The sequence below is a fragment of the Neovison vison genome, chromosome 3 (assembly GCF_020171115.1).
Source record: "Neovison vison isolate M4711 chromosome 3, ASM_NN_V1, whole genome shotgun sequence".
Classification (NCBI taxonomy): domain Eukaryota; kingdom Metazoa; phylum Chordata; class Mammalia; order Carnivora; family Mustelidae; genus Neogale; species Neogale vison.
Window position 1 is genome coordinate 209,492,184 of NC_058093.1, and position 10,851 is coordinate 209,503,034.

General features: G+C 39.5%; 1 pseudogene; it reads left to right on the top strand.

The window, feature by feature from the left end:
- The window catches only part of LOC122903614, a 31,834-nt pseudogene extending 22,197 nt beyond the window's left edge, over nt 1–9,637 (top strand).
- Nucleotides 9,638–10,851: the final 1,214 nt, after the last annotated feature.

Consider the following 10,851-nt stretch of genomic DNA (forward strand, 5'->3'; position numbering starts at 1 on the left):
GTGTGGGTCTATTTCTGCTCTGAGCATTCTATTTCACTGACAAATTTGCCTATACTTGTGTCTCACAGTATTTTTTTAAATTTTTATTAAATTTTTAAATTTTTTTATAAACATATAATGTATTTTTATCCCCAGGGGTACAGGTCTGTGAATCGCCAGGTTTACACACTTCACAGCACTCACCAAGGCACATACCCTCCCCAGTGTCCATAACCCCACCCCCCTCTCTCAGCCCCCCTCCCCCAGCAATCCTCAGTTTGTTTTGTGAGATTAAGAGTCACTTATGGTTTGTCTCCCTCCCAATCCCATCTTGTTTCATTTATTCTTCTCCTACCCCCTAAACCCCCCACATTGCATCTCCACTTCCTCATATCGGAGAGATCATATGATTGTTGTCTTTCTCTGATTGACGTATTTCACTAAGCATAATACCCTCTAGTTCCATCCACATCGTCACAAATGGCAAGATTTCATTTCTTTTGATGGCTGCATAGTATTCCATTGTGTATATATACCACATCTTCTTTATCCATTCATCTGTTGATGGACATTAGGCTCTTTCCATAGTTTGGCTATTGTGGACAATGCTGCTATAAACATTCTGTCCCATACTATCTTGATTACTGTCCTTTTGCAGTGAGTTTTGAAGAAAGGTGGTATAAGTCCTCCAGCTTTGGTTCTCTTTACCAAGATTCCTATAGATACTCTAGGCCATTTGCATCTCCATATCAATTTTTTATAATCAGCTTCTTAACACCTATGAAAATGCCTTCTGGGTTATAATTGATACTGCATTGAACCTTTAGATTAATTTGGGGGAAAGAACAATACTGAGTCTTTCATGTTTATACCTCTCCATGTATATAGGTCTTTAATTTCTCTCAACAATGTTTTGTAGCTCTCAGTGTAGAGGTTTTTCACATATTTTATCAAATTTATTCCCATTCTGTAGTTGGGGCTCAACTGTAGGTGGAATTCTTAAAATTCTATGTTCCAGTTGCAGTGGCAGTGGTGGTGTTTTTGTTAGGGTATAGTAAAGTAATTTATTTTTGTATACTGACCTGGTATCCTGGTATACTGAGACCTGGCTAAACTCACATGTTATTTCTAGAATGCTTTTAAGATTATTCCTTTGTGTGTGTGTGTGTGCGGGTGGGTATGGGTGTGGGTGTGTGTATTTTTTTAAAGATTTGATTTTTCAGAGAGAGTACACACGAACAAGGGTAGAGGCAGGTAGAGGGAGAAGCAGGATTCCCGGTGCAAAGACTCCCCACCCCATGCAGGAATTGATCCCAGGATCTGAGCTGAAGGCAGATGTTTAACTGACTGAGCCACCCAGGCACCCCTAGTATTTTGAATATTCCCAGTTATGTCATTTGGAAATACAGAGAATGTGTTATATCAACCTTGCATCATGGGGATAAATCCCACTTGATTGTGACATATTATTTTCATACATGGCTGGCTAATATTTTTAAAGCTTTTTTGCATCTACACTCGTGAGCCATATTGGCCTAAAATATCCTGGTCCTATATTGTATTGGTCAAGTCCTATATTGTATTGGTCAAGTCTTTGTATCGAGGTTGTGCCGGCTTCAAATAAGACACTGAGTTTTAAAATGCTTTCTTCCTCTTTATTCTGAGTTTAATATTGGTATTATTATTTTCCTTCAGTGTTTTATAGAATTCACCAGTAAAGTACTCAATACTTGGAGTTTTCTTTGAGAGGACATATTCAGTAACAATTTCCATTTATTTGCTAGGTACACCACTATTCAGTTTTTTTGTTTGTTTGTTTCTTCTTTTATTAGTTTCATTAAATTGTATTTTCAAAGAATTTGTCCATTCCACCTAAATCGTTGAATGTGTTGATATAAATTTGTCCATAACACTCTCATATGTCATTTTGATGAATAAAGTTACTGCGGTGTTCCCTCTTTTATCCCTGATATTGATAATTTCCCTTTTCTCTACTTCTTGCTAGGAATTTATTAATTCTATTGAACTTTCCAAAGAACCATGGATCATTCAGAAGTTGATTGCTTAATTTCCAAATGTGTGGAGATTTTCTGGATACCTTATTGTCCTGCTGACTAAATTCCATCATGGTCAGAAAGCATGCTCTCTAAGACTTAATGTTTTACAATTTGCTGGTATAGTTTTTGGCCCTGTTCTGGTCTATGTCAGTGAACATTTCACTAAAATTTGGGAGTAGCATTTTGCAATTATTGGCTATAGTGTTTGTATTTGTTATGTCTTCCTGATGCATTGACCCTTTCGTCATGATGAAGTAGTGTTCTTTGTTTTCAGCAAATCTCCTTATAATAAATTCTATGTTGCCTGATATTCATGTAGCCATTCCAGGTTTCTCATGACTAATATTTCCATATGTAGTGAGTAAAGCAGCATGTCTCAAAAATTCATGCCCACCCCCCCAAAAAACCCAGAATGTGACCTTATTTGGAAATAAAGTCTTTGCAGATTATAATTAAGGTAAGGATAGAGATGGGATCATATTAGCCCTAAATCTAACAAGACTGTGTTTATAAGAGACAGAAGAGGACACACAGAGACACAAGGAAGAAGGCAAGTGATCACAAGGGCAGAGATTGCTGTGAAGCAGCCACAGTCAGTGGGCACTGGGAGCCACCAGAAGCTGGAGGAGGTCAGGATGGATTCCACTCCCCCACCCCAGCTTGCAGAGAGAACATGGCCCTCCCAACACCTTCATTTCGACTGCTGACCTTCAGGACTGTGAAAGAATGAGAATCTGTTGTTTTAAACTTCTTAGCTTATGGTAATCTGTTACTGCAACACTAGGAAACCAATACACCATCATATACCTTTTTCCTTCTTTTTACTATCAACCTACCCATGTCAGTAGAAAGTAGGGGTTCTTAGGTGGCTCAGTGGGTTAAGCCTCTGCCTTCGGCTCGGGTCATGATCTCAGGGTCCTGGGATCAAGCTGAGCATCCGGCTCTCTGCTCAGTGGGGAGCCTGCTTCCTGCCTCTCTCTCTGCCTGCCTCTCTGCCTGCTTGTGATCTCTCTCTGTGTCAATTAAATGAATAAAATCTTAAAAAAAAAAAAAAAGTTGGGTCTTTTATCCACTCTGACATTCGCTGTCTTTTAATTAAAAGGTTTAGTCCACTTTCATTTAATTATTAAAATAGTCGGATTTAAGTTAGCCATTTTGCTATTTGTTTTCTATTTGGTTCAGTTGTTTGTTTCCCTCTGTTTCTTTTTTTTTCGGGGCTACTTGAATATGTTGTGGTATTTCAGTTTTCCTCCCCAGTTTGCTCTTCAGGCATCCCACTTTTCACTTTTTTTTGGTGGCTACATCGTCCAAAATGGTAGTCACTAGCCACATGCCACCATGGACTTTATTTTTATAAGTTATGAAAGTATCATTGACATACAACATTACATTAGTTTCAGGTGTGCGACATAGCGATTTGACAATTCTATACATTACTCAGAGTTCACCATGGTAGGTGCAGTCCCCACCTGTCACCATACAGTGTTATTACAATATTATTTACTATATTCCCCATGCTGTACCTTTCATCCCCAGGACTTTCTCATTTTATAACCAGAGGTTAGTACCTCTTAATCCCCTTCACCTAGTTTGCCCATCTCACCCACCTCCCCTCTGGCAACCACCAGTTTTCTGTAGCTAAGAGTTTGGGGTTTTTTAAGCAATTAAAATTAAGATTTAATTCTCCAGTGACAATACCCACATTCCAAGTGTGCAGTAAGTACATGTAAGTAGTGGCTACTTTAGAGAACAATGAAGATATAGAACAGTTTCATCCCTGAAGGAAATTGAGTTGATAACTTACCGCAACCTACTTATGGTTAACACTATACTACTTTCCATCAAACACTGGAACTTGGTGAGAGTATAGTCCCTTTGCCCTCCCCACCCTTTGTAACATTTTCATAGATTGCACCTGCATACACTATAAACCCATAATACACTGTTAATATTTTTCCCTAAATAAGCATATGTTTTTAAAAGAAATCTTAAAAAGAAACATATAGTCTTCAGATTCACCCACATATTTACCATTTCCACTGATCTTTATTTTTCCTCTGGATCTGAGTTACCACCTGGTAACACCTGGTGTCCTATCGCTTTAGCCATAAGACTTCCATTTAGCATTGTTCATAGTGCAGGTCACCTGATGCCCATTGTCTCCTATTTTCTTTAATGTTACTTTTTTTTATAGAAGATTTTATTTATTTATATGACAGAGATCACAAGTAGGCAGAGGCAGGCGGGTGGGGGAGCAGGCTTCCTGCTGAGCAGAGTGCCCAATGTGGGGCTCAATCCCAGCACCCTGATATCATGAACTTAGCTGAAGGCAGAGGCTCAAACTGCTGAGCCACCCAGGTATCCCTAATGTTACTTTTTTTTCCCCCCATTTTATTCTTGAAATATAGCTTGGCAAGATATAAAATTCTGGGTTGGTAATACTTTTCCATATTTCAGCACTTCAGCAATGCTGTTCTGCTGCCTTGTGGCATCTGCTGTTCCTGAGGAAAAGCCAGCATTTTTCATAGGCTGCTTCCTATACATCATTTCCCTGGATTCCTTGGCTACATCTACATTTCTCTCTTCATGTTTGAAGTTCAGCTCTTTTAGCATACACGCTTGTGTACATTCTTCTTTATATTAATCCTGCCTCTGGTTCACTGGGTTTCTTGGATTTGCAAGTTAATGATGTCTCATCAAATATCAGAAGTTTGGGGCCACTACTTCTTCAAATGTTGTTTCTATCCCAATTTCTTCCTCACCTATTTCTAGGACTCTTAATTGCTCTTTGTTTAGACCACTTAATATTGGTGAACAGGCCTCAGAGAAACTGTTTATTTTTCTTCAGTTGTTTTTTTCCTCTCTGTTCTTCATGTTGGATCATTTCTCTGGATCTAATTTTAATTTCATCAATTTGTCCTTTTTCTGTCTTCCCCCTGTTGGTAAGCACATCCAGCGATTTTTTTTTTTTAATTTCAGTTATTGTACTTCTGGGTTTAAGAATTTCCATTTGTTTCTCTTCTATAATTTCAGTTTTTCCAGATTATCCATTGGTTCATTCTTTATGTGCATATCTTCCTTTAACTCTTTGAATATGTTTGTGGTCACTACTTTAAAGTCCCTCTCTGTTAATTGTTACATCTGGTTCATCTGGGCATCAATTATTGCCTTTTTTTTTTCTTAAGTACAAGTCACATTTTTCTGTCTGTGCTTTTGTCTAATGCTTTTTATTGGACTCTGGGAATTATAAATGATATCTTGTAGGGACTTTATTTTCTCTTATATCTCTCTAATGAATGATTTTTGTTTTGCTATGTTTTTTCTCTAAACTAGTTAACATAGCTGAACTCAATATCTTGTCTGTCCGGGGCACTGGGATGGCTCAGCGGGTCGAGCCTCTGTCTTCGACTTGGGTCATGATCTCAGGGTCCTGGGATCAAGGCCCATATCAGGCTCTCTGCTCAGCAGGGAGCCTGCTTCCTCCTCTCTCTCTGCCTCTCTGCCAACTTGTGATTACTCTCTGTGTCAAATAAATAAAAACCTTTTAAAAAATAAAAATTAAAAAAAAAAATCTGTCTGTCCTGAAGAAAGAAGATGAAATCTTTGCTCTGTCCCTTTATATTTTTTAGGTGTTCTTGTCAGGCTCCCAGGGTCTCCTCCTGCATTGTTGATAGTAGTCAACCAAAGACATGTGTGGATTTTATATGCAGATTTGTGGGGCTCACATTTCTAAAGTTTCCTCCCTCCTAGAATTTCAGTACTAATTTTCTGGGCTGTTTCCCCACCTCCAAATTCTATTCTCTGAGATCTCAAGCCATTAAGTGGGCCCAGCTTCATTGGCATGTTATCTGCAAAGTCACAGAGGACTTCATGGCTGATTTAATACTCCGTTATCATTGCCTTGAAATTCTTAAATTTTCAACAAGGGGTATGGGATTTTTATTTTGCACGGGGGCCCCCAAATCATGTAGCCAGTCGTGCCAGTAATATTGTGGCTTTCTGCCCCCCACTAATGGTGAACTGGGAAGTGTCCTCAAACAAAAAAGCCTTCAAATCACAAAGCTTACCCATGATACTTATATTTCAAGGATAGACTTGCTCTGGTTACTCTCCAGTACATTAAAATAGGAGATATAAATACCATATCTTTTAATTTATTGGTCCAACTGAGCTACTACTCTGCCAATCTACAGTAACTACGGTTTTGAACTTGAGGCAGTTTTGCCTAAGGGCATATTCGGCATACCCGGAGATATTTTGTTGTTGTTATTGTCACTACTGAGGAAGAGTACTACTGGAACCTACTGGGTTGAGGCCAAGGATGCTGCTAAACATCCTATAATACACAGGACAGCTCCCCACCTCAACATATTTATCTGGCCCCAAAAGTCAATAGTGCCAAGGTTGAGAAAACTTGCGTTATAGGAAATGAGCCCTCTTTCATTTTTAATGGATACATTTTTATTGTATTCTTGAGAAGGTATCATTGTTTAATCATTCCTCTATAACTACACATCACACTACTCAAATATAGCTCCACCTGGGGAGAAAGAAGCCAAATTGGCCTTAACTCATTTCTACAATTTTACTTAAGTTTCCAATTAAACAGTGTGAAAATTTGCAAAAATGTGCAATAATAATATGCTACTTTCATCAACGGAACATGATTTCCATACAAAGACTTAAGGCATAAACTTTTCAATGTATCTACTTCTGATCGTTCTTAGTTCAAAGGAAAATTAATTTAGACTGAAATAATCCTATTGGATTACACTTTATATGCTATAATTTTATGTTTACTCTAGAGTTCCCTCATGATTTCTGTTTTCAGATTTGTAATCATTCTTTGACATTAGAAATTGCTTACTTGTGTGACCTAATTATGCATGAATTAAAAATCAACCTTGGATTGAAGAGAAAACATTAAATTTAACTAAAGTGTTATATAAATATTAAATATTTTATTCTAATTTATCCTATGCAGAGAACACATAATCTAATTTTTTACAACTGGAATGTAATTAAAAGTGCTGAAAGAAATTGAAATGTGGCCAAAATGGGTCCCCAGCAGTTCTTTCTAAGGATTCTTTTAACAGGATTTTAATAAATTATTTTCAGTTTATGAAAATAAACTGGGTACCAACAGACAATGCTGTCTTCTATTTCTCTAAGTAAATCCTTAAATCTGAGTAAATTCCCTCTAGATACAAATTAATTCACGTACTTTTAAAATCTGTACTAGGGGCACCTGGGCGTCTCACTCAGTTAAGCATCCAACTCTTGGTTTTGCTTAAGTCATGATCTCAGGGTTGTGATACTGAGCCCCTAATGCTCTCTGTGCTCCACGTGGAGACTGCTTGAGCGATTCTCTCTTTCTCTCCCTCTCATCCTCCCTCTCTGTCCCTCCTTCCTCTCCAGAGAGGTCCTCTCTCTCTCTCTCTAAAATAAATTTTTTAAAAGTCTATATTTGTTTCTGTTTTCACCTGGCTTCAATACATAAAATTTTATCCATCTCTTGTGATACTAGTTGATAAAGTTTAATAAGTTATAACAGGAAAAGAATTGGTACATATTCTTCTCAATTCAAATATCTCTTCCTCTGAATGGCTTTCCCTGTATCACACATGAACTTCTTCCCCTACCATTGTTTTTACTGAAGTATAATTAACATACAGTGTCCTAGAAGTTTCAGGTGTACAATATAATGACTTAATTCTTTACAGTACTCATTGCTCATCATGATAAGTGTGCTCTTTAATTTCCATCACGTTATTTTGCCCATTTCCCCCCAGCCACCTCTTCTCTGGCAATCACCTGTTTGTTCTCTGTATTTAAGAGTCTGGGTTTTGCTTGTCTCTTTTCTTTGTTCGTTTGTTTCTTAAATTCCACATATGAGTGAAATCATATGATATTTGTCTTTTCCCAATTTGTTTCACTTGGCATAATACCTTCTAGGTTCATCCTTGTTGCAAATGACAAGATCTCACTCTTTTTCTTGGCTGACTAATATTTCAGTGTGTATCTATGTATATGATGCTATATATAATAAATGTGTAATATATATTACTAATATAATTTTATAGTTATTATTGAATTTTTGTGTATTTATATTTATGTTACACTGTTGAATTTTCTGTACATAAAAGCAAAAAGTTCTCTTTCAAATATATATATGGAAACAGCTTCTTTATCCATTCATTTATTGATGGACACTTGGTTTGCTTCCATATCTTGGTTATTATAAATAATACTGGTATAAACATAGGGATCCATGGGATCCTTTGAATCAGTGTTTTCCTTTTCTTTGCCTCCTTTCCCAATTTTAAATTGGGCCTTCCCTTATTACTTCTTAGAGAACCCTCTTCTTTCCCTTCACAGCATTTGCATAATCTGAAATATATCATAAATCTATTAACTTATACATATATGATTAAACATATTTTTACCTCATTAGTGTATACATACCATAAGGACCCAAGTCTTTTGCTTCACCTGATACCAACCAGAATGCCCAGCATATTGTTGGTGCTTGATAAATACTAAACAAGTGAAGGGATAAATGGAATATGGGCGGGTGAATAGTGAAAATCACACTGATACTTGATAGCTTTCTCTGTTTTCTCAGTTAGATTTTCTATAGTAGTCCTTCTACTCTTCAAAAACCTAAAAGTGCAGCTAATTTTGGTGAATATGGGGATAATGTCCAAAACATTACATGGTATATACATTTGTTATTAATAGGGCCCTAAAATAAATGTGAATCTAGATCTCCAATTTCCTTCTTTAAAAGTGTAATCAAAATGTAGCCTCTCCTCCAGCCATCCAAGATGCCAAAAGGAAAGGTGGCGAAGGGAAGAATGGGGCCCCGGCTCTTGCTGTTGTGAAGAAACGGGGAACCAAGAAGGCATTCAATCCCCTGTTTGAGAAAAGGCCCAAGAATTTTGGCATCGGACAGGACAAATGCCCCTGCTACATCTGCTTTAGCAGCAAAGGTCTACTCTCTAAAAACGTCCAAAAGTGCCTCCTGTGATTTTAACCATTTCACCATGGCCTGGGACCGTCAAGAAGCGACTGCTTACATTCACCCACAAACACAGACCAGAGACAAAGCAAGAGAAGAAGCAGAGATTGTTGATCCGGGCTGAGAAGAAAGCTGCCATCCAAGGGAATACCCCTACTCAGAGGCCACCTGTCCTTTAAGCGGGGGTTAATATGTCACCACCTGGGCAGAAAACAGGAAGGCTCAGCTGGTAGTGATTGTCCATGATGCGGACCCCATTGAGCTGGCTGTCTTCCTCCCTACCCTGTGTGGTAAGATGGGGGCTCCCTACTGCATTGTCAAGGAGAAGGCCAGGCTGGGGTGTCCGTTCCACAGGAAGACCTGCTCCACTGTGGCCTTCACACAGGAAGACAAAGGAGCTCCAGCTAAACTGGTGGAAGCCATCAGGACCAATTACAATGACAGATATAATGAGATCTACTATCACTGGAGAGCCACCATCCTGGGTCCAAAGTCAGCAGCTCGCATCACCCAGCTGGAAAAGGCAAAGGCTAAAGAACAGGCCACCAAACAGGCCACCAAAATGAGCAGACGCTGTTGAATTTTCTGTATGTAAAAGTAATAAAAAGTTCTCTTTCAAAAAAATTTAAATATTTAATCAAATGTAGTATTTACAACCAAGTGCCAGTGGGTACAGTGTACCCTTGTTAGCAGGCCTTGCATGAAACAGACCAATCTGCTGCTTTTAATGGGATTTACATTAGATATATTTATCATATTTCATGTCATTTGGTAGAAATTAAGGAACACGTGTTAGAGCAGAGTTCTTAACAACTATGGAAATTTTCAGCAGTTCCTCTCTAAGACGATGGATACTATGTGGGAAATAGTAGAGACAGTCGAGATCTCTGGTGGGGTTGTATCCGAAGGAGTCCTGGAGAAAGGGCACTTGGCCTGAATAGCCTCTGCTCCTCTCCGCCCTATACTGTGGATTAAAAAATAGGATACAGAGTGCAATTCCATGTATTCGTTTTAGCAAATAAAATATAGTAGATGACAATGACATGTTCTCCTTTTCAATATTCTAGTAAGTGTAATTTTTTAAATGATGTCATGGACCTCCGGATTTGGAGATTTTGTCGAGATCAAAGGCATAAAAGAATTAAGGTAAGAATGAAAAGTGTGCCGATGTGTGGGTGTGTGTAAATGAAAAAGAGGCAAGTGATCTCTGCAGGTAATCCACCCGGCAATTCGAGGTCTGAAAGCTAGCACCTCCAGCCTTTTGTCTGGCTTCCCGCTCTTATTCACCACTGTCCCAGATCAAAGCCAGGGTGTTTTTCGAGCGCTGCAATGGCAGCTCTGGGTGGTGACGGCACCACCACCGCCACTGCGGCACTGGCCGACTCGGGCAACCGTATTTACGGTATCGAAGACTCAAACGCGAGGCGGTGCCTACTGTCTTGGGGGCCGGGCCAGGCGGCTATATTTACCGTAACCAGAGTGAAGCCGGCGGTGGTATTTGCAACGGAACCACCCAGGCTGCAGTATTTACGGTAACGGGGGCCGGCCCTAGCGGCGGTATTTACGGTAAAGGGGGGCAGGTCCCGGCAGCGGATTTTTACGGTAACGGAGGACAGCCGGGGAGGCGGTATTTACGGTAACGGGGGCCGGGCTCGCGGAGGCCCGTCGGCGCGGCCCGCTCGCCGCGTTATCAGGTGATCTCCAGCCCAGGCGGCCGCCACCCCCTGCACCCAGCGGAAAATGCAAAATGGCCCTCTGGGACTGTGAGGGGCCGCGGCTCCCAGCCCGGGCCCG